At 39.1% G+C, this 27998-nt stretch overlaps 1 long non-coding RNA gene across 1 annotated transcript; it reads right to left on the bottom strand.

Moving 5' to 3' along the window:
• Position 1: 1 nt before the first annotated feature.
• LOC112835078 (uncharacterized) lies at positions 2 to 27998 on the bottom strand. Its single transcript, XR_003211103.2, has 3 exons — positions 27612 to 27998; positions 3437 to 3554; positions 2 to 646 (listed from the first exon to the last, which is right to left on the bottom strand). It is a non-coding gene; the product is annotated as an uncharacterized lncRNA (long non-coding RNA).

Raw genomic sequence — 27998 nt, 5'->3', positions numbered from 1 at the left:
ATTTTTTTTTAAGATTTTATTTATTTGACAGAGAGAGACCCAGCGAGAGAGGGAACACAAGCAGGGGGAGCGGGAGAGGGAGAAGCAGGCTTCCCGCTGAGCAGGGAGCCCGACGTGGGACTAGATACCAGGACACTGGGATCATGACCTAACGACTGAGCCACCCAGGCACCCCGGTGCAGTTATTTTTTATATATATGCCAGGTCTGTCAGGTGATCAGAGAGTGTATTTATTTCATTCATCTCCTGGACCACCACTGATTAAGCATGATTTCCCTCCAGCAAGAATGATGACACACAGTTGCTGGATCCCTTTGGCTTCCAGTCTCTGGGGAACAGATACTTTTATAAAATATGCAGACTGCCGGGCTCCAAACAGTGCGGGAGGATTCCATAATCATCTTTTCACATCTCAGGTCAGAGGGTCTTCAGCTGCTTGAGGAGAAGCTGGCCATTGTCTTTCCAAGGGCTTGGGCTACAACAACCATCTTGTGGTGATTTTATCCACCCGGATTACTCTCCTCTGCTTAGTTGCATGAATAATGTAACTGGGGCTACTACTTTTGTTTGTAATCACTTTCCTCCTGGCCTGCACTTCCTTTCCCAGGCTTTTGCCCTCTCTAGTCCAGTCCTCATTGCTTTTTACCTAGAGGGGGTTTGGAATCAATGGAACAGAGCAAAAAGATTTATTAGTTGAGCACAGCCTCTCCCCTTTTATTCGCAACAGTGTGTATCTATATTGTGTTTTCCAGTTTATGAAACACTTATTTAAATACACAAACTGTAAGGTGGGCTATTTTTCCCCCTTAAAATCAAGATAAATAACACATCAAATATAATGAAACAAAAAGGTATAAAACCAAGTATTGGACATAGATATTTGGCTTTAAATCAGGTGATCTCTGTCATTCTTTGGGGGAAGGTCCATTGGATTTAGAAGGTGGTTAAGAGCAGAGACTAACCACAGATGATACACCAGGGCCTCCTGAACAGGTGGGGCATACTCTAAGATCTCCCGCTGTAGTTTTACAAGAGGCTGTCTTCCAATCTGCCTGCTTTTTGTATTCCCCCTTCCCCATTTTAAATTTAAAAAGAAGAAAAAAAACTATTCTCCAAAATTCAACAAGACAGCCATACACAGTGAAACATGAAAGAGCTCTTAATTTGCCCCCTTTGCTCTCCGTAGGGGCATATGTATACTACACACTAATGTAAGGGATTTTTCATTGTTATTGTTGTTTTCAAGTCCGCTGTGCCCAGGATGGACCCACACCACTTGCTGCAAGTCTGGCTCTTTTTCATTAGTCAAAATTTGGCCTAAATGTCACTCCAGAGAAGTCTCTGTGACCTCCTGACCTAAATTCATGTACTCCCCCCCCCCACCATCTAGCTCAGGGTTTCTCAGCTACAGCCCTATTCACATTTGGGGCTGGCTAATTCTTTGTTGCAGGGGCTGTCCTGTGCAATGTTTATCAGCATCCATGGCTGGGAACCGATACTTGCCAGTATTACCCTCTCTACCAAGTTGTGACAAATAAAAACATCTCTAGACATTGCCAGATGTCCTCCAGAGGGGATAGAAATGGTGTGTGTGTGGGGGGAGGGGGCGGGAGGCAGGGGTTACCTCTGGTTGAGAACCACCGGTCTAGCTCAACCCTTTATTTCTTCCATAGCCACAATTTTTAATTATTTTGCTTATTTGACTGTTAACTTGTTTTCCTTTGACTCCCCTCCTAAATAAAATGTATGATCATTATTAAATCTTCATGCACTTAGCAGAATGCCTCACACATCATAGATACTCAATAAATATTTATTAAACAAAATAATGCATGAAAATGAGACTGTAAGGGGATGCGCCTGGCTGGCTCAGTAGGTAGACCATGTGACTCCTGATCTTAGGGTCGTGAGTTCAAGCCCCACGTGGGGTATAGAGCTTACTTTTTTTTTTTTTAAGATTTTTATTTATTTATTTGACAGAGAGAGACACAGCGAGAGAGGAAACACAAGCAGGGGGAGTGGGAGAGGGAGAAGCAGGCTCCCTGCTGAGCAGAGCCCGATGTGGGGCTCAATCCCAGGACCCTGGCAGGATCATGACCTGAGCCAAAGGCAGGCACTTAAGGACTGAGCCACCTAGGCGTATAGGTGGTATAGTGCTTACTTGAAAAAAAAAAAAAAGATGAGAGCATAAGAATCATTAATAAAAAGAATACAATCATTTGTTGAATATAACATTCCAGGCAGTGTCCAACACTTCACTTATTTAGTCTTATTTATTCCTGAAAACAACCCTAAGAAGTATTCCTTATTACTGCATCTGACAAATGAAGTTTTCAGAGTCTAGGGAGGTTGAATAATTTATCCTGTCACTCTGACAGGATATTCTGCAATTTGCTTTTTTCACTGATAATGATATTCTGCAATTTGCTTTTTTCACTTATGTAACAATTTGCTTAGTGATGAGTATTTAAGTAGTTTCTAGTTTGTAACTAAGCACAAAAAAATAGTCCAATTATATCTGAAATACTTAACAATTGAGAGAACATTGGGGTCACCATCCAAATCGAAGGAGCTCCTCCTGATTGTAAACTAGTGTGTCTCAGCAGAATGTCAGCTTCTATGCAGATTTTGGGGGGCTTGAGTACATTTGTAGGGTCCCTGGGAAGTGGAATGGCTGGGTTAAAGGTATGTGTGTTCAGAATTTTCATAGATATTGCCAAATGGCCCTCTAAATCATCTTACCTATTTAAAATCCCACCAGGGGCGCCTGGGTGGCTCAGTTGGTTAAGTGACTGCCTTCGGCTCAGGTCATGATCCTGGAGTCCCGGGATCGAGTCCCGCATCGGGCTCCCTGCTCAGCAGGGAGTCTGCTTCTCCCTCTGACCCTCTTCCCTCTCGTGCTATCTCTCATTCTCTCTCTCTCAAATAAATAAATAAAATCTTTAAAAAATAAAAAAATAAAAAATAAAATCCCACCAAAAGTATGTGAGAAACCCTCTTGCTCTACGCCCTCACTAATACCGCATATTCACAATCAGTTTCATATTTGTCAATCACCTGGGCCAATAAACAGCACCTAATTTTTGTAAGGTTCACATTTCTTTGTTTGAGAAGGTGAGCACATTTTAATGTATTTATTGGCAATTTTTAATTCTTTTTCCTATTCATGACTTGTGTCAAATATTCTATTTATTGGTTGTTTTCCTGTTCTTTCTTCTTTTTTTAGAAGGGTAAGTAAGAAACAGTCTGCTTTTGCTCATCTGACAAAGAAATAAAAAGAGTGAATTAACATTGAGGGAACAAGGTTAGGTGAACCAATAATGAATGCAGGGAGGCGACGTGTCTGTTTTTAAAAAATATGTGTCATTTGGAATAAGTACCATATTTATGCAGTAAGAATAAGACTTTCAGAATATCATCCCCGTTTTTAACTTACTCCCTTTCTCCTCCTTCCGTCAAAGGGTTAATTCATTCACGTGTTTCCATTTATCACCATTACCTCTTCCCAACGCTGTGGAGGACCCATTTATAATCGCAATAAAATGATGAAATATCTAGGAATAAATTTAACAAGAAATATGTGCAAGTTTTATGAAGGAAACTTTAAAACCCTACTGAGGGACATAAAGGAAGACTTAAGTAAAATAAAAAATGTAATTTATTCTTTCTAGCAAGATTCAATAGTGAAAGCATAAAGATGTTTATTTTCCCCAAATCAATCTTTAAATTTAAAGCAATTTCCATTAAAATACCAACAGGATTTTTAAAAATTGCCACAGATCATCAAAATTAAAGAGCTCACAATAGGCAGGGAAATTCTAAAAAAGTAGGGGATGAAAGACAGCAGGGGAAGCCCCTCCAAGTATCAGAGTATATTATTTTTTTAAAGGTTTTATTTTTAAGTAACCTCTTCACCCAGTGTGGGGCTTGTACTTACCACCCCGACACCAAGGGTGTCCCACTGACTGAGCCAGCCAGGGACCCCTAAACTATATTTAGAAGTTGATAATAATTAAAATGTAAAAGTTTTGTACTGAGAAAAAAGGAAGAGAAAACAAAGAACAATGAGACACATTAGAATATATATGGAGACTTAGACTTTTGGCAAAGGTGTCTTTTCAGATCAGGGATAAGCTCAATCGGGACAATTGACTACTCTTAGTTAAAAATGAAGCCGGATCTCAATCTCACTTCTTTAACAAAAATAAAATTCACCTGAATCAAAGATTAAAATGTTGGGGCGCCTGACTGGCTCAGTCAATAGAGCATGTGACTCTTGATCTCGGGGCTGTGGGTTCGAACCCCATGTTGGCTGTGGCGATTACGTAAAAACAAAATCTTTAAAATAATAATAAATAGGGCGCCTGGGTGGCTCAGTCGTTAAGCGTCTGCCTTCGGCTCAGGTCACGATCCCAGCGTCCTGGGATCGAGCCCCGCATCGGGCTCCCTGTTCGGTGGGAAGCCTGCTTCTCCCTCTCTCGCTCCCCTTGCTTATGTTCCCTCTCTTGCTGTGTCTCTCTCTGTCAAATAAATAAATAAAATCTTTAAAAATAAATAAATAAAATAAAATAATAATAAATAAATAAAATAAAGATTAAAATGTTAAGGTAATTAAAAAGGCACCTACGCATGTTCTAGAACAGTGATTCTCCAAGCACAGTGTGTGTGGCGATTTTTCCTCCCAGGAGACATTTGACAATCTCTGGAAACATTTTTGGTGAGCTTAACTGGAGAGGAGGGGGATGCTACTGGCATCTAGTGGATAGAGGCCAGGGATGCCACTAAGCGTTCTACCATGCCCGGCCAGACCGCAGCGAAAGTTACCCTGCTCACGGAGCCTGGAGTGCTAAGGTTGACACAACCTGTTCTGGAAGAAAACATAAATATGATCTTGGGAGTGAGGGAGGCCTCTCCAATCAGGACATACAATCAAGAGACAATAAAAGATATAAACATTTATAAACATTTTGTGTTTTCAAAGAACTTAAGTTTGAGGGAAAACACTTTAAATTTTCCAAAAGCAAAGAAAATGGGAAAAAGATACTTGCAGCCTATGTCAGGCATAAGACCAATTTATCTAATTTATGAAGAACTCCTACAGACCATAGGAAAGAAGAACTCTGTTTAAAAAGTTGGGCAACGGGGCGCCTGGGTGGCTCAGTCGTTAGGCGTCTGCCTTCGGCTCAGGTCATGGTCCCGGGGTGCTGGGATCGAGCCCCGCATTGGGCTCCCTGCTTGGCGGGAAGCCTGCTTCTCCCTCTCCCACTGCCCCTGCTTGTGTTCCCTCTCTCGCTGTGTCTCTCTCTGTCAAATAAATAAAATCTTTAAAAAAAAAAAAGTAACAAAAGACAGATTGACAAGAGAAAAGAGCATAAATTAAAAAAAAAAAAATTGGGCAACGTCTGTAGATAGGCAGTTCACCAAAAAAAAAAAAAAAAAAGGAATCCGAATAAAAAAACCATGGAAGGGCACCTGGGTGGCTCAGTCGTTGAGCGTCTGCCTTCGGCTCAGGTCACGATCCCAGGGTTCTGGGATCAAGCCCCACATCCGGCTCCCTGCTCAGCGGGAAGCCTGCTTCTCCCTCTCCCACTCCCCCTGCTTGTGTTCCCTCTCTCGCTGTGTCTCTCTGTGTCAAATAAATAAATAAAATCTTAAAAAAAAAACAAACCATGGAAACCTTATGTAGCAGTCATTACAACAAAAATAGTAAATTAGACTGATTAATAATATATATTGATAAGGTTAATAATATATTAAAGATTAATAATATATAGTGATAAGGTTTTTTAAAGCAAGGTACAGAACAATTATCCCTTTTGTGTAAAATATTTTATGCCTATATTTTTTGGAATGAAACTCAAATATTAACTCAAGGAAATATTCACAATGGCTACTTTTGAAGGAAGAAAAAGAAGGGAATAAGATTCATAATAAAGGGGCTTTTACTTTTTTTCATCTTGTAATTTTTTAGTACAAGCCTGAGAAGAGAGAGAGGCAAGTATCCCATCATAGGTGGGTGCAGGGGGCCTACATACTTTTATTTTACCTTCACTTACTCCTTCTGTGCTCTTCCTTTATGTAGGTCTGAGTTTCTGACCTGTATTATTTTCCTTTTCTCTTAAGAACTTCTTTTAACATTTCTTGTAAGGTATGTCTGCCATGATCATTTTTAATGACCAAATAATAGTCCATTGCAACTGGGGATCTAATTTATGTACCAATCCCCATTTATTGGACACTGAGGTTTCGTTCTGGTTTGAGTTAGAGGGGATTTTTGAAGATCCTATATAAAAATAAGCAGGGATCTAAAATAGGAGTTTGAAGTTGTATTTGGGGCCTTTAAGTCTGGCTCTGCGGGCCAGGAGCCATGGGTGGTTAATCATTAGCAAGTGCGAATAACCTTCAGTGACACCCTGGGAGCTCATTATTCATTGCCTTTTTCAGGACACAATAACAAAGGCTGTCAAACCATTTACATTGTTGAATTGGATGACCAAATCTGCAAAATTAGAAAAGTTAACCCCGATGCAGGTAATTTTTAGAGAAAATTTGGCCAAGTATTCCAACATGTAAAAATAGGGCAAGATGCTCTCTCACAAAACAAATTCATACATGCTATCAATGTACGGAGGGAGTCAGCATATCCCCTGAAAGGCCTGGAACATTTAAGTAAAGGCTTTCTTTTCTCCTGGCATATTTGTGAAAGCGAACAATCTGTTATCTCCTGAAGTGTTTCAGCAGGCCTCCACAGGATGTCATGAAAAAGCCAAAACAACTCTCCCATATTACCTTAAAAGGCAGGAAAACATCCTCATGTCCAAGCTACTTGGATATCCTTTATTTTTAAAACTCAGATATATTTTATTTTATTTTTCCAACCCGTTTTGGGAGCTGTCCTCAGCCACACATTTACAGAGTAGATGATCAGGGCTCCTCTTCAAGGGTGAAATAAATGTTTTAATCAGTCCCTATTTTTCTCTCCCCTTCTGCTTGTGCTTGGCAACAATCCACACCCATATGTACTAGTCCCGAATACATTTTTTTAAAAGACCTTAAAAATAGCCAGGTGACCTCAAAAAACAAAGACTCAGTCATGCCTAGAATGTCTTTCTTTGTTTTGCTTTTTTACTTTTTATTATGGAAAAATTTAAATATCTAACATGGAGATCCTAGTATAATGAATCCCCACATACCCATCACCTACATGCAACAGTTATCAACCCAAGGCCACTCTGGCTTCAAATTCACACACTCCCTTTTCTCCTGTATTATTTTGAAGCAAATACCAGACATCATATTATTTCTGGATAAGCTCTTACAGTTAATATCCTGGCTGGTAACTCTTTATTCCCTAGTCTAAGTGGTCTGTTTACTAATGGGGCTGAGAAGAAGTCCCATAATGATGCCCAATTGTAGTTTTCCTTTCTAGCTATTTCTGTTGCTATGACTAAACATTTCTTCTTGCCAGGGAGAATAATTACATTTTATCTGTAGATGGCATTTTAAGGCTTTTAGTTCTCCTAGCCTCTTTTAGACCAATAATAGAGGTAAATTTTCCTTTTTGGACAGTTCTATCTTCAAATAGTTATTTCCATTTCTCCTATTTGAATAGTCAGACCATGTGTCCTGATTTTTTTTTGGTTCAGGCAACATATTCACCAAATCAGTATCTCACTTTGAGATTTCTAGAACTACTGTTTTACTCTGCTGGCCCTAAAGAAATAAATTGCTTTTTTTTTTAAATTTTTTATTGTTATGTTAATCACCATATATTACATCATTAGTTTTTGGATAAATTGCTTTTTTTTTAAAGATTTTATTTATTTATTTGACACAGAGAGACACAGCAAGAGAGGGAACACAGCAGGGGGAGTGGAGGAGGGAGAAGCTGGCCTCCCGCTGAGCAGGGAGCCCGATGCCAGGACCCTGGGATGGAGCCCGATGCGGGGCTCGATCCCAGTACCCTGGGACTGTGACCTGAGTCAAAGGCAGACGCCCAACGACTGAGCCACCCAGGTGCCCCAAGAAATAAATTACTTTTAAAAATTAATGGCTACAAATGTGTTTAAGGCCAATTATTTCCTCCTTGGGCATCGTGTGTGTGTGTGTGTGTGTGTGTGTGTGTGTGTGTGTGTGTGTGTGTGTCAAGAATAGGAAGATGGGGGAGGAAAGTCTAGAAAGATTTGATACATCTAGTGTGGAGTTGTTTTCAGCCAGGGCAGCCAGATGGTAACATGAAAACACACACAGGCCTATTCCACAGTGTAGAAACATGACATTCTGACCGTAAAGTTTGAAAAAAGTAGAATTTCAGATAGCTAAACTGTTTTTACTTCCTCCCTCCCTTTCTCCTTTGCTTCCTTCCTTCTCTCTCTGTCTCATAATTCTTAGACACACTATCCCTCATTGGAAATCAGAAATCTGTGATTTGTTCTAAATGTTTTGTACTTAGCAAGAATCCCATTTAGTTTTATTTATTTATTTAAAAGATTTTATTTATTTGACAGAGAGACACAGCAAGAGAGGGAACACAAGCAGGGGGAGTGGGAGAGGGAGAAGCAGGCTTCCCGCCGAGCAGGGAGCCCAATGCGGGGCTAGATCAGGAACTGAGCCGAAGGCAGACCCTTAAACGACTGAGCCACCCAGGCGCCCCTATTTATTTATTTTTAAATTTTAAGTCGGGCCCACGCCCCAACGTGGGGCTCAAACTCACAACCCTGAGATGAAGAGTCACATGCTCTACGGACTGAGCCAGCCAGGCGCCCCTTAGTTTTAAAAACTAAACAAAACAACTGTTTCAAAAAAAGGTTTAGATTTCTTGAATTAGGTTCACTTTGTTTTCATCTAATAAAATCATATGTTCATCTATCAGCTTCTTTATGGGAAAGAATATAGAAAAAGGCTACACAAACTTCTACTTCATCAGTCACTTGTCACTTCCTATTTGTCTGATTGCAAAGTGCATTTTCCAAACGGATTAATGTTTCTGTAAGCACAGTGCTTTGCCTTCTGTCGACATTTTGTTGAGCCTCCAAGAATTCTTGAGATCCCCCACCCCCACCCCCAGTCTGAGATACACGCCCTTCTTTGTAGCTTTGAAATCCAATTCACAAAATAAAGTCCCCGTTTTTCATACTAATGATATTTAGGAAAAGTTTCCTCTCCAATACAACTTAAATGTACACTTGCTTTTCCCATTTCTCCACAATACATCTTATTTTTTAAATTGTAACTTGCATGAAAAATGCAAAAAACCCTCTAATCCAGGGAAAATAATAAGACAAATTTAGTTTGTTGGACTTCAAGCTATGAAAAGGTTTAATGATGTTACTGTTAAGGAATCCTTATCTGGTAACAGGCGGTCTAAACTGGGGGGGAAAAAAAAGCTTACAATGCTGGAATGGGAAGTTGACATTCATTCCTCATCGATTAACTGATTAGCTGTAAGATTAGAGGCCTCGCCTCCTCCCCCACCGCCGGCCACTCGCACAGAGCCGTTGTCCCAGCTATGGATTGTTCTTTAGAAATAAAGCCAAGAAAGTTTGGAGGACTTTCAAGAGTTTGTACTCTTTCTTCCAGGTTAATGAAATTGAAGATTTATTTTCTTTTAGCTGGGGGCCTCTGGACCTACACTATAAACTTCATTCACTCCACACACAATGTCCATAGAAACAAAACAAAAATAAAATTATGTACTTCTAGGTTTCAGCTTTATCTGTTGCATCAAGTCTGTCACCCTCAATGTAAAATAATGCCTATGTCCAAGTGGTGAGAGTATGCCTCCCCTCTCTCTTGCAGATTCTTTCTTTCTTTTTCTTTTTCTTTCTTTCTTTCTTTCTTTCTCTCTTTCTTTCTTCTTTCTTTCTTTCTTTCTTTCTTTCTTTCTTTCTTTCTTTCTTTCTTTCTTTCTTTCTTTCTTTCTTCTTTCTTTCTTTCTTCTTATTCTTTCTTTCTTCTTTCTTTCTTTCTTCTTTTTCTTTCTTTTTTTTTAAGACTTTATTTATTTGAGAGAGAGAGAGCATGAGCAGGGGGAGGGGGAGGCAGAGGGAGAGGGAGAAACAGACTCCCGGCTGAGCAAGGAGCCTGATGCAGGACTAGATGCCAGGACTTGGGATCAGGACTTGAGCCAAAGGCAGACACTTAACCGACAGAGCCACCCAGGGGCCCTCTTGCAGGTTTTCTGCAGTGAGCTTGGATTGACTTACTTTTATCATAAAAACCAGTAGGTGTTATTTTTTTTAAAGAGACCTTGGCCTCAGGTTCTAGGTACAATGAGAGGTTCTGCATGAATGAAATAGTGATATTAAGTCACTTGGCAAACACTGACAAATATTCTTGAGTGCTTACTATGTGTACAGTGTGAAGCTGGTTGGTGTGAAAATTAAGTAAACAAAGAACAATAGATGAATGTTCCCAGGAGTTCAAAGGAGGAGAAAAGATGAGTAGTTGAGTGAATTTCAAGAGCTGAAGAAAGTAGGATTGGCAAGGATTTGAGGAAAAGGAAGCCTCGTGTTCAAAGCTGGTGAGAGAACAACTCACCAATGTATATTTAAAGTCTTGAAAATGGGGGCACCTGGGTGGTTCAGTCGTTAAGCGTCTGCCTTTGGCTCAGGTCATGATCTCAGGGTCCTGGGATCAAGCCCCACATCGGGCTCCTTGCTCCGCGGGAAGCCTGCTTCTCCCTTTCCCACTCCCCCTGCTTGTGTTCCCTCTCTCGCTGTCTCTCTGTCAAATAAATAAAATCTTTAAAAACAAATAAATAAAGTCTTGAAAATGGGTGCACTCTTTGGGGGATTCATTGTAAGGTTTGGTGGTCTAATTTGGCAGATACATGGAAGATAAACCTCAAAACATATATTGAGGTCAAACTACTAGGCTGAGGTGGGGTACGGGGCCTTATTCTGTAGGAAATGGTGACTATTTGGCAACACTTTTGGAGGACAGAGTTTGCCATTTTCTCCAGAATGAATTAGGGGCAAAGAGTCTGGTTAAAGGGGTTTTAAAAAATTGAAGGCTTGGAAAAAAAGAAAAAAAAAATGGAAGGCCTGAAATGTCATTGTAGCTGTGAAAAGGGAAATGATGTTTTTCACTTGGTACTCGAAGTTTCTAAAAAATAAGACAGGATTTATGGTGCCTTGATATTTGATGCTGTACAGGCAATTACTACAAACACTTTAAGTATAGAAAACACTTTACCATTGTTGATACTATAAAAAAATAATGAGTAACCTAGATGAGAACGTGGGCCTACTTCAGTCCAGGCCAGTGCCCGAATTCAGACTGCAGAAGTCAGCAATTTCACTTTGCTTTAATTTTCCTGTTCACACAGCAGAGGTCAAAGGGTGCAACAGGCAAAGGCTTGCAAAATGCTTGGTTTCTTGGTCACCATCCTTGGGATGCCTACAAACAGGCTGTTGGCTCATTACTGCAGTGACAGATTACTTCCTGAGCCAGCTCATAACTATTATTTAATAGGCCATTTCTTACTGTGATTGGCAAGATGTTACGAGATCTCTGGTCTGGAAGGAGGCTGCTCCTTAAAGGTTTTGTTGAATGAATCTGCAGTTTGTAATCAGTTCTGGGGAAGGAACGCTGGTGTTGTGGGGTTAAGTAGAAATCTGGGGCTGTGAATCCTCATTTACTTTTTTTGTATGTGTGGTATATTCTACATAATGTAAAATGGTACATGGTACATTTTTAAGTGTACAATTCCGTGGCATTAAGTAACTTCACAATGTTGGGCAACCATCACCAGCACTAGAACCTTTCTCATGACCCTAATGGAAAGTCTATACCCACTGAACACTAACTCCCTGTTCCTCCCTCTCCCCAGCCCTGAGCAACCTCTCTTCTACTTTCTGTCTCTATGACTTTACTACTCTGGATCCCTCAGATAAGTTAAACCACACAGTATTTGTGCTTTTGAGGCTGGCTTATTCCACATAGCATAACGTCTTTAAGGTCCATCCATGTTAGAGCATGTGTCTGAATTTCCTTACTTTCTCATTTACTTTTGTTTTGTGATTTTTTATTTTAACATACTTTTGACTTTATAAAAAAGTGGTAAGAATAGTACAAAGAACTCCCACATACTCTTCACCACCCAGATTCTTCAGGTTTGGTTCATTATTTTAAACACACACACACACACACACACACACACACACACACACTCAATCCACAGATATGTCCCTTTTTTCTTGAATTGGTTGAGAATAAATTGCAGATATGCTGCCCCTTGAGCTCCAAATACTTGTGTTTTATTTCCTAAGAACAATGACATCCCCTTACATAATACAATGATCAAAATTAGGAAACTAACGGGGCATCTGGGTGGCTCAGTTGGGTGGCCGCCTCTTGGTTCTGACTCCAGTTGTGATCTCGGGGTCCTGGGATCGAGCACTCTGTCAGGCTCTGCACTCAGCGGGGAATCTGCTTGAGGATTCTCTCTCCCTCTGCCCTTCCCTCCTGCTCAAGCTCTCTCTCTCTCTCTCTAAGTGGGTCTTTAAAAAAAATTTAGGAAACTAACATTGACATAATGCTATTACCCCAAATATGGACCAGATTCATATTTTGCTAGTTGTCAAATAATGTCAAATAATGTTTTTCATAAGAAAGCAAAAATTTCTAGGCTAAGACCCAATCTAGAATCACAAGCTGTATTTAGTCAGTGTATCTCTTCAGTCTCCTTTCATCTGGAACAGACGGTCTTTGTCATTCATAACCTTGCCATTTTTGAAGAGTAAAGGCCTGTTATTTTAGAGCAGCACACTCACTCTGGCATTGTCTCATGTTTCTTCATAATTAGGTTGCGGCTGTGCATTTTTGCCAGATCACAAAAGTGACATTATGCCCTTCTCAGTACATTGTATTAGGTGGCACTTGATTTCAGTGTTGACTTGTCCCCTTACTAGTAATATTAACTTTAATTACTTGGTTACAGTGGTGTCCAATCCATTGTGATTCTAGCTTGAATCAAATATGACTATAATATTTACCTTTTTTTTTTTAAGATTTTACTTATTCATCTGAAAGAGAGACAGAGCACAAGCAGGGGGAGAGGCAGAGGCAGAGGGAGAGGGAGAAGCAGACTTCCTGCTGAGCAGGGAGCCTGATGCAGGACTTGATTCCAGGACCCTGGGATCATGACCTGAGCTGAAGGCAAATGCCTACCCGACTGAGCCGCCTGGGCGCCCCCATATTTACCACTTTCTAACACCATTTCTTTTGCATTTATTTGTTGGCATCTACTATTGTTGGCATTCTACTAAGAGCTTTTCCTTCCCCATTTGTTTGTTTGCTTGTTTATATCAGTATAGATTTGTGGAATCCTTCTATTCAGTGAGCTATAACTGATCACTATTATTTATTTTGAAGCTCAAATTGTCTCACATTTGGCCAGTGGGAGTTCCTCAAACTGAGTCCCATATCCTTTTGACTTGACTCTGTCATTTTTTGAGGACTTTCTATTTTCTGGTATGGGAAAATATTCCAGACTCATACTGATTTTTCCCTGTCCCAGCCCTGGAATCAATTATTTCTCCAAGGAATGCTGGTTATTTTCAGTAGAGAAGGTATTTAAAAATCAAGACTTGGGCTCTAGGTGTGCTTATAACTACTGGAGTATCATTACTTTTAGGACCTATCAGAGGGGGCAGAGGTGGGCATGTGCATACACACACACACACACACACACACACACACACACCTGTATCTGTATGCTGAAAACCATGAATTCATGGTTTCAATCCAACACCACAAGACTCATTTCAGTCTTCCTGGTTTTCATAGTTGTAACTTTCTTCTCTGACGGGGAGAAACCTGTGTCCCCTTACTCTCAAGCAATTAGCACATGTTCAATTCTAGAATATATCAACCATACCTCTGCAAAGAACAAACCTACTATTATAATTCAATATTTTTTTTCTTTAGTCTGAGGGTATAAGGTCAAAATACTATCTTCAAAAGTTACTTGAGTTAGTTCTTTATTCTACCCTCTTCAATATGACTGTTATTCTTTTGGAATACATTTAGGTTTATTTTTAAATTTTTTATTTTATGGTTGCCCCACATTCTTTTGATTTTGTCATTATTTTTTTTATATTTAAAACAGTAGCATAGGGGCACCTGGGTGGCTCAGTCAGTTAAACGTCTGCCTTCAGCTCAGGTCATGATCCCAACACCCTGGGATCAAGTCCTACATCAGGCTCCCTACTCAGGGGGGAGCCTGTTTCTTCTTCTCCCTCTGCCACTCCCCTTGCTCATGCTCTTTCTGTCAAAATAAATAAATAAAATCTTAAAACAACCCAAACAAACAAACAAAAAAACAGTAGCATGGTTCCAAAGTCAATACTAAGTATAAGGTTTACCTAAAGAAGGGTCAGTCCTGTAGGTTCCTCCCACCATGTAGGTAACCTCTCTAGGTAACCAAGATTATTAGTTTCTAGTGTCTCCTTCCTCTGTTTCTTTTTGCAGAAAAATAAGTCAATATATGTATATTTCTTTATTACATGATAGTACACTATAGATCACCAATTCTCAAACTTTGTAATCTCCGGGTCTCTTCACACTATTAAAAATTACTGAAGAAGTGGGGCACCTGGGTGGCTCGGTTGGTTGGGCGACTGCCTTCGGCTCAGGTCATGATCCTGGAGTCGCGGGATCGAGTCCCGCTTCGGGCTCCCTGCTCAGCAGGGAGTCTGCTTCTCCCTCTGACCCTCTTCCCTCTTGTGCTCTCTATCTCTCATTCTCTCTCTCTCAAATAAATAAAATCTTTAAAAAAAAATTACTGAAGAAGCAAAGAGCTTTTGTTTATGTGGGTGAGATTCATTATATTTACTGTATTAGAAATTAAAACTGAGAAATTGTAAAAACATTTATTTACTAGTTCAATTAAAATTAACAATAATAAACTCCTGAAATGTAAACATATTATAGTTTTGTGAAAAATGACTCCACTTTCTCAAATAAAAAAAATAGAAAGAAGATGGCAATGTTTTATATTTTTTGCAAATCTCTTTAATGTCTGCCTTAATAGAACACAGCTGGATTCTGTTTCTGCTTCTTCAAGTGATCTCCTGCAATATATTGTTTTGGTAGTAGCATGTAAAGAAAAGCTAGCCTCAAATAGACATGTCTTTGGAAAAGGGAAGAGTATTTTAACAGTCTTTCCAGGTTTTGTGCATCTTCTTTGATATTTAAAACACAATAGTGATAGTTTCTTAAAAGTTAGTTGCCATGTGCAATCTGAAGCCATATCAACAAACTTTTAAAAATTCTATTGCTTTAAAATCTATTGATCTACTTTATACTTTGATAGTATTTTTTTTTAAGATTTTATTTATTTGACAGAGACAGACACAGTGAGAGAGGGAACACAAGCAGGGGGAGTGGGAGAGGGAGAAGCAGGCTTCCCGCTGAGCAGGGAGCCTGATGCAGGGCTTGATCCCAGGACCCTGGGATCATGACCTGAGCCAAAGGCAGACACTTAACGACTGAGCCACCCAGGCACCCCTATACTTTGATAGTATTTTTTAACCAGGCATGATTTTGTACCATCATGTTTTGGTCATTTGGAAAATTATGGTTCACTTAAGTATATGGATCTCCCAATGTTGATACATTGTATTGTACACTATCAAAAATTGTTTGATTTAATATCATATCTGAACCCATCAGAAAAGTCTTTAAGCTGAAATCAGCTGAAAACCCCATAGTAGTAGATGGGATTTTTTCCAAAATTCTAATTTTTGACTTGAAAGTTTGAATTTTACCACCAGTAACATATACTATCAGTTGTTTTACTTGAAGCAATAGGCTCACTTCAGTCATAGCTGAGAAGAAAAAAAGAAATTGTCAAATACCCATGTCTGAATAACAATAGTTTGTCTATCATCTGTTCTTTGTAGTAGAAATGGTGTTCCATGAAAAAGTGGCTAGTTCAGCTTGTAACTCAAACAACAGCGGACATACTTTTCCTTGAGATAACCAGCATTTTCTGTGTGCATCAGAAGTGATTCATATATACTTCCCATTTAGTCACACAGAATATTGAAAAGACATGTTCTTAGGGTCAAGTTTCAATAATATTACCAATTTTTATTGCTTCATCAAGGTGAAATTGTCCCCCTCCTGCCCCCAAGAGTATGTTGCAGTAAGTGCACTTGTCACAAACTTGATTTGTGGTGGCACCAACAGTTTTATCGTCATTGTCTTTGCACCATCAGTGAGATGCCAACATAGTGAAAAAAGACAAATGATGGCTTAGTAAGTAGTATTAGGAAAATAGTTTTGATTTTACAGAAAGTCTCAGGGACTCTCAGGTTGTGGACCACATTTTAAGAACTACCTTAGATATTTTTTTGTACTTTCCTTTTTTTTTTTTTTAATTTTTTATTGTTATGTTAAAGTACTTTCCTTTTTTCACCTAAGAAATATAAATATATGGAAATCACTCCATATCAGTTTATAGAGATCAACTTTCCTACTTTTTTTTTTTTTTTATACTTCCATAGTACTCCATTGTATAGATGCACCATACTTCAATTACTTTCTTAGGTTTGGACATTTAGACTGCAGTTACAAACAATTTTGCAGTGAACAATCTCGTGCATATGTATTTTCATAGTATTGAAGATGTATCCTGAGGACAACTTCCTAGAAGTGCAATTGCTGTGTCAAAAATAAACATGCGTGGTTTTGTTAAATGTTGCCAAATTCCACTTCACAATGCAAATTTGCATTTCTACTAGCAATGAATAGGAGTTCCTGTTTCTTTACACCTTATAACAAAGTATAATGCATAAGATAGAAACATAAATTAATCATATATTAGACCCATAGGTTATCTATGAAGCTGACACCAACTTTTCTGAGAACTTTCTTCTCTAATACCAGTCTAGGGGATGACTGATTTAAGTAGACCCTAGCCAAAGCTGGGCCAGATTCCCTATCCTGGGACCTCTGGAATTAGAAAGGAGGTCCCATTCTGTCTCTGTTAGGAAATGAAGTAAAGCTGGGCCCAGTTCAATTATATTGGGTCATATGCCAACCAACGTAGAGAAGATCTGCTCTGTAGAAGCAGAGATGAGAATTACCCCATTTCCTGATATCTTCTCTAATTCCTGTTTTAGATCCTGCAAGGGTTGGTTGAACTTCCAGCTCTTGGATTATAGTAGAGACCTGTTACATGTTATTACTCCCAGATACTCTTCGTATTATTACTGATTGGCTGCTTATAATAAAAAGAATCACAATTGAGAAAAAGTTACAATGTAATAAGATATGATACTTGATCATAAACCTGCATTAATTAGGTTATAAGCTTTAGTTGCTTTAACAAAGACCCAAATAAATAGGAAAGAACTTTATTTCTTCTGTGTCAGTCTGAATATAAGCACTCCAGGGCTAATATGGCAGCTCTGAGGTGCTGAGGGTCACACTCCTTCTATTTTGTTGTTCTACCATAGCTGCTCTTGTTTTTGTTTCTTTTCTTTTAGACATGTATTTATTTATTTTAGAGAGAGAGAGAAAGTGCATGCAAGAGACCATGAGTGGTGGGAGGGGCAGAGGGAGAGGGATAGAGAGAAATCTCCAGCAGACTCCCCACTAAGCAAGAAGCCCAACATGGCTTGATCCAAGGACCCTGAGATCATGACCTGAGCCAAAATTAAGAGTCAGACACTCAACCAAATGAGCCATCCAGGTACCCCTGTGGCTGCTCTCTCATAATCTAAGATGCCTGCTTTAGCTCTTGCTACCTATCAACTTTTTTTTTTTTTTAAAGATTTATTGAGAGGGGCACCTGGGTGGCTCAGTTGGTTAAGCGACTGCCTTCGGCTCAGGTCATGATCCTGGAGTCCGGGGATCAAGTCCCACATCGGGCTCCCTGCTCAGCAGGGAGTCTGCTTCTCCCTCTGACCCTCTTCCCTCTCGTGCTCTCTATCTCTCATTCTCTCTCTCTCAAATAAATAAATAAAATCTTAAAAAAAAAAAAAGATTTATTGAGAGAGCGAGAATGAGAGAGAGAGTATACGAGAGGGGTGAGGGCCAGAGGGAGAAGCAGGTTCCTCGCTGAGCAGGGAGCCTGATGTGGGACTCGATCCCGGGACTCCAGGATCATGACCTGAGCCGAAGGCAGTTGCTTAACCAACTGAGCCACCCAGGCGCCCAACTTTTTTTTTTTTTTAAAGATTTTATTTATTTATTTGACGGAGAGAGACACAGCGAGAGAGGGAACACAAGCAGGAGGAGTGGGAGAGGGAGAAGCAGGCCTCCTGCTGAGCAGAGAGCCCCACATGGGGCTCAATCCCAGGACCCTGGGATCATGACCTGAGCCGAAGGCAGACGCTCAACGACTGAGCCACCCAGGCGCCCCCCCTATCAACTTTTCAGACACTAGAGAGAGAGAAAGGAACAGGGCAGGCATGCCTATTTCTTATAATAGCTTAAGAATATATGATATATATGAATTCTCACATCCCAATAACCAGAACCAAGTCACATAGTCAAACCCAGCTGCTAAGGAGGTTGAGTTGAATATAGCCTTTGGCTGAATGGCCATGTGCTAATCTAAAATTTGATAATTCTATTGCTAGAGGAAGAGGGGAAAATGCATACAGTCCCGGCTACAACCCACCCCCTGATCAGCCAATTATACATGCTCAGCCTTCTTCCTACATAGAAAACACACTTTGTCCCCTGTTCAAGTGAAACAACACAAATTTCCATCTGACCACTTCATTCAGTTCAAAATCTAGGATTTCTGAGACATACATTCCCCCATCAGGACACTCTGTGACTCTTTCAGGTGAGCATCTTCTGAAAAACAAATTATCTGTGCCACTCACCAAAAACAATGGTGAATTAGGAATGGGATCATAAGAATCCTCTTTCAGAAAAAGAGGGAAAGAGCAACCATTGAACTAAGGCAATCGTGTAATGCTTGCTAAGGTGAAAGGCTCCCGGCCCTGGCAATAAAGTGTGTTTCCCCATTAGACCCCAGCTCTGCCAGGCAGTCTCCTTCATCACCCACTGTGGTTTTCGGCTTTGCCTCTGGAAGGTTCTTCAATCAACTATCTTTCATAGCCACATCTTAAGTGGTATTGAAGGGTATGCTCCCACATGGGTTCAGTTGTGGGGGCCCTGGGGATTGCTTTAGGGGTTGATATATGCTAAGTTCTTGAAGATCAGTCTCGTGGATTCTTAATATATTATTTCTGGTATATTTCCTTCCATTCAACTCCTTGGTCAAATAACCACAACCACACATGGTGTCTGGAAAGCCTGAAGAGCCTCCTCTTTTACTCACTGGCTGGTACATGGCTCATATCCACACTCAAAATATCATGAAGAATAACCTGATGCCATGTGAAGCAACTGGCTTAGGTTGGAAAGCAACCAGACTTTGCTAATCTGGCTAGCTCCTGCTGACTGGTAAAGAGCACATGAGAAAGGTTTTACCAAACATCCTTAGGGGAAATGTATTCCATTTCACTCTGCTCTCAAACCTGACTAACTCTTGCCTGGACTCATTCCTCTCATAGGACTTAGCTAAAGACAGAAAAAAACAATCAATACACATAAACATTCTGACTTTCCTCAAACACTTCTCCTAGAGCTATGAGCCTGACTGGCATGAGTACTGCCTTCCAAGGTATTGGAAGAGATAATCTGTCTGAAATTAATATAGCTACTGCCACTTTCTCTTGGTCAGTGTTAACGTGGTATATCTTTCTCTATCTCTTTACTTTTAATCTGTCTTTATATTTAATCTTGTAGACAACATATTGCTGGGTCTTGTTATTTTTATCCACTCTGATAGGCTCTGTCTTTTAATTGCTATATTTAGACCATTCACATTTGAAGTGATTATTGATATACCTGGATTAATATATGCCATATTTATGACTGTTTTTACTCACTGTTCTTGTTCTTTGTTTTTGTATGTCCATGGGTTGTTTTGTTTTTTGGGGTCTTCCATTCTTTTTCTGAGTTCTCTGTTTTTAATTGAGCATTTTGTATGATTCATTTTTTCTCTCCTCTCTTAGTGTATCAATTATACTTCTTTAAAAGTTTTTTTTTTTAAGTCATTGCCTTAGAGTTTGCAATATACACTTACAACTAATTTAAGTCCACTTTTGAATAACATTATACCACTTCATGGGTAGTGCATGTACTGTGTTAACAGGATATCTCTAATTCCTCCCTCCCATCCCTTATGATATTGTTGTCATACAATTTACTTATCCATAAGCTAGAATTGTATCATATATCATTGCTCTTATTATTCTGAACTTTTATCTGTTAGATCGGTTAAGAATAAAAAAAATAATAAATTATTTTATTTTACCTTCATTTCTCAATGCTTCATTTCCCAGACTCTCTTTCTTTATGTAGATCAGATTTTCTGACCTTCATCATTTTCCTTCTCTCTAAAGACCTTCTTTTAACATTTCTTACAAGGCAGGTCTATTGGAGAAAAATTCTCTCAATTTTTGCTCGTCTGAGAAAGTATTTCTCCTTCACTTTTTTTTTTAAAGATTTTATTTATTTATTTGTCAGAGAGAGAGAGAGCACACACAAGCAGGGGGAGCAGCAGGCAGAGGGAGAGGGAGGAGCAGGCTCTCAGCTGAGCAGGGAGCCCGATGCGGGACGCAGTTCCAGAACCCTGGGATCATGACCTGAGCCGAAGGCAGCAGCTTAGGCAACTGAGCCACCCAGACATTCCTCTCCTTCACTTTTGAAAGATAATTTTATTGGATGCAGAATTCTCGGTTGCTGGCTTTTTCTTTTATTGCTTTAAATATTTTACTCCAAAAATAAATAAATAAATAAATATTTTACTCTACTCTCTTCTTGCTTGCATGGTTTCTGAAGAAAGAGCCAATGTAATTCTTATTCTTGTTCCTTTATAGATAAGGTGTTTTTTTCTCCCATCTCTGGTTTCTTTCAAAATTTGCTCCTTGTCTCAGATTCTCAGCAGTTTGAATATAATATGCCTATGTATACATTTTTTAAAAAGATTTTCTTTATTTATTTGAGAGAGAGAGAATGAGAGATAGAGAGCACGAGAGGGAAGAGGGTCAGAGGGAGAAGCAGGCTCCCCGCTGAGCAGGGAGCCCGATGCGGGACTCGATCCCGGGACTCCAGGATCGTGACCTGAGCCGAAGGCAGTCACTTAACCAACTGAGCCACCCAGGCGTCCCCTATGTATACATTTTTTGTTACTTATCCTGCATGGTATTCTCTGAGCTTCCTGAATCTGTGGTTTTGTGTCTCATAAATTTTGGAAAATTCTCAGGTATGATTATTTTAAGTCTTTCTTCTGGTTTTTTTCTTTCTTTTCCTTCAGGTATTGCAGTCCCTATATGTTACACCTTTTGTAATTGTCCCACAGTACTTGGATATTCTGTTCCATCTTGTTCATTCTTTTCTTCTCTCTTTTTTTTTTTTTTTTTTTTTGCTTTTAAAGATTTTATTTATTCATTTGAGAGAGAGAGAATGAGAGAGAGAGCATGAGAGGGAAGAGGGTCAGAGGGAGAAGCAGACTCCCTGCTGAGCAGGGAGCCCGATGCGGGACTCGATCCTGGGACTCCAGGATCATGACCTGAGCCGAAGGCAGTCGCTTAACCAACTGAGCCACCCAGGCGCCCCTCTTTTCTTCTCTTTGATTTTGAGTTTGGGAAGTTTCTACTCACATATCTTCAAGTTCACAGACTTTTTTTTCATGTGTAGTCTATTGATGAGCCCAAAAAGGCATTCTTCATTTCTGCCACAGGTTTTGACTTCTAACATTTCCTTTTGATTCTTAGAGTTCCCATCTCTTTGCTCTTATCACCCAGCTGTTATGTTGTCCATCTTCTGCATTAGACTCCCTGACATATTATTCATAGTTATTTAAAATTCCTGGTCTGATTATTTCAAAATCTCTGCCAAATCTAGTAGTTCCATTAAAAAAAAAGTAAAAGTAAAAAGAAACAGGTAAAATTAAAATTTTTTTTGAGGATGGAAGTTGCAGAGGGAAAGGGAGAGAGATTCTCAAGCAGGCTCCACACCCAGTGCGTAGAGCCCAAATCAAGACTTGATCCCATGACCCTGAGATCATGACCTGAGCCGAAATCAAGAGTTGGATGCTTAACTGACTGAGCCACCCAAGCACCCCTAAAATTAACTTTAATAATATACCAATATTATATTAATATATTAATAATTATTAATATTGATGGTTAATTAATATTATTATATTAATTAATATATTAATATATTTTTACTTGAAGCACCTGAGTGGCTCAGTCAGTTAAGTGTCTGACTCTTGATTTTGGTCATGATCTCAGGGTCATGGGATCAAGCCCTGAGTGGGGCTCCATGCTCAGCAGGGAGTCTGCTGGAGATTCTCTCTCTCCCTCTCCATCTGCCCCTCCCCCCACTCACACACTCTCTCTAAAATCAATAAATCAATAAATCTTTTAAAAAATGTATTTTTACTTAACCTAGTATATCCAAAATATTATCATTCAACATGTAATCAGTATAAAAGTCATTGGATATTTAATATTTTTCTGTACTAGGTCTTTGAACCTCCATGTATATTATTATTTATTTTTTTAAGATTTCATTTTTAAGCAATCTCTGCACTCAACACGGGGCTTGAACTTACAACCCCAAGATCAAGTCTCATGCTCTTTTGACTGAGCCAGCCAGACATGCCCTCAGTGTGTGTTATTAAGTTATAGCACATCTCAATTAGGAATAGTCATTTTTAAGTGCTACATGGCCATATATGGCTGGTGGCTACCATGCTGGATGGCTCAGATACAAGAAATCTCTATTTCTGATTCTTGCAGTCTGAAACCACAAATTCTGTGATGAGATTAATTTTATTAGAAATTATTGTAAAAAGCATATAACACAAAAATTTACTATCTTAACCATTTTAAATACATAGGTCAGTGGTGTTAAGTATACTAACATTGTGCAACCAGTCTCCAGACTGGTTTCTCATTGCAAAACTGAAGCTTTGTACCCATTAAACAATAATTCCCTGTTTCCCTCTTCCCCCAACCCCTGGTAACCACCATTCTACTTCCTGTTTCTATGAATTTGTCTACTTTAGATACTTCATACAAATGGAGTCATACAGTATGTGTCTCAGAAGTGGGATTGCTCGATCATATGGTGTTCTATTTTTATTAATTTTTTGAGGAACCGCCATACTGTTTCCCATAGCAGCTGCATTTCCACTAATAGCACACAAGGGTTCCAATTTCTCCATATCCTTACCAATACTTTAATTTTCTGTTTTGTTTTGTTTTCTAATTTTTAATATTAGCTATCCTATTATTAGTGGGTAGAATGTGCTTTGAGGTGATATCTCATCGTGATTTTCAGTTGCATTCTCTATGTTTTTTTCTTTTTTAAGTAGGTTCCATGCCCAATGTGGGGCTTGAATTCATGACACTGAGATTGTGAGTTGCGTGCTCTACTGACTGAGCCAGCTAGGTGTCCTTCCATTCTCTAATGATTAGTGATGTTAAGCAAGTTTTCATATGTTTTGGCCATTTGCATATCATCTTTAGAGAAATGTCTATTCTAGTCATTTGCCCTTTTTTTTTAATAGAGTTTTTTGTTGTTATTGAGTTGGAGACTTCTTTTTATATGCAGAGAATACAATCAGATGCACTTAGGGTAGTCTCAGGTGGAAACTGGAAGTCATTATGTGGATTACTAGTGTTATGTATTGTATTTAGCAACACATAAGGTGGACATAAAGAAAAAGGAATCAAAGAAAGGATACAAACAAACCAACAACAACAACAACAACAAAAACAAAGTGGAAAGCACTCTTCTGACCTAATACAAACATGGCCTTCCATGTGGCATATGACTTGAAGTTCTGGTTGCCAAAGGTCAAGGAAGAGATAATTAGGCTCAATAAGGCCCAGAGATCTGTGGAATGGGGAACCAACTAAAGCAGAAGTACAATCTGGTCACCATTTTCATCAATTTTTCCCTATAGCACTTTAAGTATGTAAGACATCTGGAATACATTTTGTTATTTAATCTAATTTTGTTTTTTTTTTCCAAATGGTTATCCAGTTCTCAGCATCACCAATTGAATAATTCATTCTGTCATCCATCCTAATTTGAAAAGCTACCTTTTTTTTTTTTAAATATGCTTAAATCTTAAATGAATTTGAGCCTGTTTCTGGTTTACCTGGTCTACTCCATTATTTTATTTATTCTTGTACCACAGTATTACAGTATTTTAACTATTGTAGCTTTATAATATCTGGGGGAAGTGTTTATTAATTGATTCCTAGTATTCATTCCTCCTTCTTCATTATAGTAATAATTCCTCACCCTCAAATTTAGCGGAACATGTATCTGTGGCAGGGAGCTATAAATCACAGCCTGCCTTGTAGACTGGTGTGGTCATGTGACCAGGATGAAGCCCATAGTGAATGGAAATGAAGTGTGCAACTTCCAGGTCATCTCCTTATAGACAAATCTACTTGTCCTGGACTCTCCAGTGGGCTAGAATATGGATGTAGAAGTTAGCCAGCTTCTACCAAGTGGAAAGGATAAAAACCAGATAACAGCAGCACGAGGTGAATGAAATCTAGCTCCTGAATAACGGGAATACAGCTTCATCATAACACTGAGCCACTCATTTTGAGATAGTTTGGGGAGATTTAAGAACCCTTCTATCTTATTTGAGCCCTACAGTTTGTGTCTTTTTGCCAAAACCTAATTAACAAATGGCTGTTAAGAATAACTTTTTTTTCCTATTCTGAATGTAATGTATGTCAACTGTAGAAAATTCAGAATTCAGTAAGCAAAAAGAAGAAATACACCATATTTCTTCATAATTACACAATGACACAAGTATTACAAAATTTAACATTTGGGGGTATATATTTCTGTTTTCTGTAGTGATTTCTATAGTGATACATAAATATATAGACAATAGATATTTATAGTCACATAGTTATAGAAAAATGAATATATCTTTATATAACAAAAACAGGATTATACTCTATATGTTGAGTAGTGTTATACTTTTTGCACCTAACAGTGTATATTGTGAACTTTCCCATGTTATGAAATATTCCTCTGGATGTAGTATAATTTACTTAACAAACCATTCATTGTTGGACATCTAGATTCTACAAATTTTTAACCATCATAAATAATACTGAAATAAAGACTTTTATAGAAATATATTTGTGTTCATCCATGATGACTTGGGATAAATTCCAACAAGTGTGATTTCTTGGTCAAGGAATATGTAAAATTCTTTTTTTTTTTTTTTTTTTTTTTTTTTACCATGCACTGTCAAGTTGCCCTTTAGAAAGAATATGGAAGTGTAGAGTAGAAGAGTATCACTTCTCTTTATTCTTCCTGACATTAGGTATGGTGAGTTTTTAATTAACAAAATGATCTTGCTAATTCCTCTTTTTTTTGTTGTTTTCAAAGATATTTTAAAGGGAAGTTGGAAGAGACTTTGATCGTGTATGTTGGTAAAAGGAAACTGTGGGCTTAAATAAGATGGGGTCTTGAGGCCTAAAGAAGATGCAGAGATAGGCCACCTCTTTATTTAATTTCATTGGTAGAGCCAAGAGACCATTATTGGAAGACCATTTTGGTACAAGAAAGTACCAAATAAGATCCCAGGGTAAACAGGATCACCAGTCCAACTGGGGCTAGACTTGGAGATAAAGCCTGGCTACAAAGCCAGGAAACTGGGGGGAGATGGTAGAAAAAAAGGCTGAAGCATGAGGATCATGCTAGAGTGGCACGGAACATGCTAGAACAGGCAAGAGTAGTTCCTGAATTAGTAACAGGGTTGAGAGCATCAATTCTAGACTCAGACTGTCTTGGTGTGCCGTAAGTGTCAGGGATTCTTGTTATCATTACTGTAGCTGACTGGCATCATACATACTCATGTCCACTCAGTGGATGAGGCTTCAGGAACATTTAAGAGATGATTATTTAACGTTTTACTATAATTATGACCAGTTCAGTGCAGTATGAAACAAAAGCAGGAGACAGAACTCTTGGAAAGGAGTAGACAAAATTCTCATTTTGTATAAATGATATGATTGTGCATCTAGAAAACCTAAGGGAACTAATTATGTGCTCAGTAATGAACTGGGTGACCCTGGGCATGTTACTTCATCTCACTGAACTTCAATTTTTTCATTTATAAATTAGGATAATAATGGCAAGTAACGATAAGGCTACTGTGAAGATTCAACAGGAAAATACATATAAACACACAGCATAGTGCCTGCCATTTGGCAACTGTTCAATACTAGTATAATTTTATCATTTATTATTGCTATTTTTATTATGGCAACTATAGGACAAATTTTTAGGAGCACAGTAACTTTCCTTTATATCATTTATAAACAGCTAAAATATGATGCAGAGAAGTCTCTTTTATAGTATGAAAAAAACTTATAAAATTCTTAACAAAAAATACACTAGACTCTATGAAGAAAACTCCAAAATATACTCAGAGGGGCGCCTGGGTGTATCAGTCCTTAAGCATCTGCCTTCGACTCAGGTCATGATCCCAGGGTCCTGGGATCACGCCCCGCATAGGGCTCCCTGCTCAGCGGGAAGCCTGCTTCTCCCTCTCCCACTCCCCCTGCTTGTGTTCTCTCTCTCTCTCGTCTCTCTCTCTCTCTCTCTCTCTGTCAAATAAATAAAATCTTTAAAAAAAAAGTATTCAGACAAAAATAATAATTTGAGTAAGTGAATCAAACTACCATCTTCCTGAATGAGAAGGCTCAGTATTCTAACAACCAGGTTTAACAAAACTCTAATCAAATCTCAATTCAAATTTTGGGGCAGAATTTTACCTAATGATTCTAAACTAATCTTGTTGTTAGAATGAGTGTCGAACAAGATGAGCTTTGAGCAGTAATTAGCAGACTTGACTGCATTAAGAGCCAGATCTCAAAGAATAAAAATGTTCACCTGACACATTTCTCTCTCTCTCTCTTTTTTAAAGATTTTGCTTTTAAGTCATCTCTGTACCCAAAGTGAGGCTGGAACTGACAGCCCTGAGATCAAGTTGCACGCTCTACGAATGAGCCAGACAGGCACCCCCACATTTTTCTCTTTCAATATGAAAATAGTTATATTGATTTCATGAAGGAAAAAAAAAACTTACATTTTCTACTCTATTAAAGAATGCCAATGAGAAAAGAAGCATTTATTTTTAGTCACTACCCTATTACTATCTGGGGGTATTGAAGAATTAAGAATCTTTTATCCCTACATTTCTGAGTTCACCAAGTGACATTCAATATCATCTCTTTTTCACACTTGGAAAAAATCTTGCGAGGTAGGTTTTATTTATTATCATCCCCCTTTTTTTTTTAAGATTTTATTTATTTATTTGAGAGAGAGACAGAGAGCACAAGCAGGGGGAGTGGCAGAGGGAGAGGGAGAAGCAGACTCCCCACTCAGCAGGGAGCCCCACACCAGGCTGGATCCCAGGACCCTTAGATCATACCTGAGCCGAAGGCCACGCTTAACGGACTGAGCCACCCAGGCGCCCCTATCAGCTGTATTTTATAGAGGGAAAAACAGATACTTACCCAATAAAGCTTGACAAAGCCAAAGAGTGAATCAGTAGCAAAGGCCAGAATTAGTCCACTCCATTGACTGTAACATTCCCTGCCAATCTAATGAGCCGGATCCCGTGCCGGGTAATAGGGATGCAGACCTCTCATACCTGGGTCCTTCCTGACCCAGGTTCCTCCTACCTCTGCTGGTAAGGGCAGGGCGAGCCCTGTGCAGCGACCTGAGCACCCAGCCCCCTCAGTGAAGGGCGGTCTCTTCCACCAGGTCCTAGCTTCTCCCAGCTGAGGCAAATCGTTGTCCTAGAGACTTCTTTCCCCCTTGTAACAGATAAAATGTTTTTGAACGATTCCTGGCCTGTGCTTCCTCACGATAAGCTGGTTTCTGTTTCCTGAACCCTTTCC

The sequence above is a fragment of the Callorhinus ursinus genome, unplaced genomic scaffold (assembly GCF_003265705.2).
Source record: "Callorhinus ursinus isolate GAN/ISIS: 27379988/994484 unplaced genomic scaffold, GSC_fseal_2.0 scaffold11, whole genome shotgun sequence".
NCBI lineage: Eukaryota > Metazoa > Chordata > Mammalia > Carnivora > Otariidae > Callorhinus > Callorhinus ursinus.
The sequence above is the reverse complement of the archived record's forward strand: the minus strand, read 5'-3'. Positions and strand labels throughout refer to the sequence as shown.